The following is a 1931-nucleotide window of genomic DNA, read 5'->3' as shown; positions in this document are numbered from 1 at the left end:
ATATATAACATATAGAGCATTTTCAATTTCAAACTTTTTATGTGTATATCAAGTGACATAAATTACATTCACTATATTATGTAACCATTACTATTATACATTTCCAAAAGTTTTTTATCACTCTTTATAGAAAATCAGTATTCCCTATGCAATAACTCTCTATTTACCCCTCCACTACTGGTCACCACTGATAAACTTTGGTCTCTGCACATTTAGCTATTCTAGATATTTTAAGTTAGTATTATTGTTGTTAAGGGCCATCCAGTTAGTTCTGACTTAGCAACCTTGTATAGGGTTTCTGAGAAGTGGCTGGTGGGTTTGAACTGCCAACTTTGAGATCCAAACCGACCTTGTAGTCCAGTGCTTATCCTACAGTGCCACACAAGGATTCCTTAAGTAAATGGGATCATATAATATTTGTTGTTTTGTGTCTAACTTATTTCATTTAGTATAATGATTTCAAGGTTTATCTATGTCCTAATGTCTATCAGAAGTTCACTACCCATTGTGGTTGAATTTGCTCATCTATTCATCTGTTGAACTTAGGTTGTTTCTGTCTTTTCACTATTGTTAATTAATGGTGCTACAATGAACATTGGTATACAAACCATTTTACATTCCTTCCAGAAAATCATAAGGGTCCCAATTTCTCCACACTGAGTATGTTTTCATGTGCTTCATTGTCATTTGTATATCTTTTGGTGAAATGTCTATTCAAATCTTTTACCCATTTTTTCATAGGGTTGTTTGTCTTTTTGTTGTTGAGTTGTAGTTCTTTATACATGTTGAATATTAACCACTTGTAATATATATAGTTTTAAAATAATTTCCAACATTTTGTAGGTTGTCTATTCATTTGTTAATAAAGCCTTTAATTTTGTCTTTTGATAAGCATGCTTTTGGTGTCATATTTAAGATTCTTTTGTCAAAATCTGTGCTCTGAACAGGTCATGAAGACTAAGTCCCTGTGTTTGTTCAAAACTTTTATGATTTTAATTTGTCTGTTCTTCTGGAAGTCCATAGTACTTTTAGTATTCTTCTACAATACCATAACTCAAATGCATCCATTCTTCTACAGTCTTCCTTAGTCACTGTCTAACTTTCACATGCATCTGAGGCAACAGAAAATAACTTGGGTTGGGTCACACTAACCTTCTTTCTCAAACAGATATCATTCCTCTTTAACACTATAGAGAGGTCTTTTCAGTATACTTGACTAATGCAATACGTTGTTTGATTTCTTGACTGCTGCTTCCAGGAGTGCTGTTGTGGATGCAACCAAAAAGAAGCATTTGACAATTACAATCTTTTCTCCATTTACCATGATGTGACTTATTGGTCTAGTTGTTAGGATTTTTGTTTTTGAGGTGCTGTGGTAGCATAGTGGTTGAGTAGGGCTACTAATCTCATGGTCAGCAGTTCGAAACTACCAGTGGTTCCACAAGAGAAAGCTGAGGTTTTCTGCTCCCATAAAGAATTACAGCCTCGGAAACCCTACACAGAGTCGTGATGAATCAGAACCAACTCCATGGCACATAACCACCACCACCACTACCATATTGAGGTGCAATGCATACTGAAGGCTACAGTCACAAGTTGTCAATGAGTCTGTATTCAGTCCTGATGTCACATTCTTCTTCATATAATCCAGTTTCTTAGATTATTTGCTCAGTATATCAACTGAATAAATATGGTGAAAGGCTACAGCCCTGATGGACACCTTTCCTAATTTAAACTGTTCAGTATTCCCTTGTTCTGTACAAACAACTGCCTCTTGGTCTATGTACAGATTTTTCATGAGAACAATTAAGCTAACTGGAAGACCCATTCTCAACACAAACCATGCAGGCAAGAAGGCAATGGGGAGAGATATATAAAACCCTGAAAGAAAAAAACTGCCACCCAAGAATCCTCTACCCAGCAAAGCTGTC

The sequence above is a fragment of the Chrysochloris asiatica genome, unplaced genomic scaffold, assembly GCF_000296735.1.
Source record: "Chrysochloris asiatica unplaced genomic scaffold, ChrAsi1.0 scaffold00190, whole genome shotgun sequence".
Classification (NCBI taxonomy): domain Eukaryota; kingdom Metazoa; phylum Chordata; class Mammalia; order Afrosoricida; family Chrysochloridae; genus Chrysochloris; species Chrysochloris asiatica.
Note: the sequence above shows the minus strand (reverse complement) of the source record.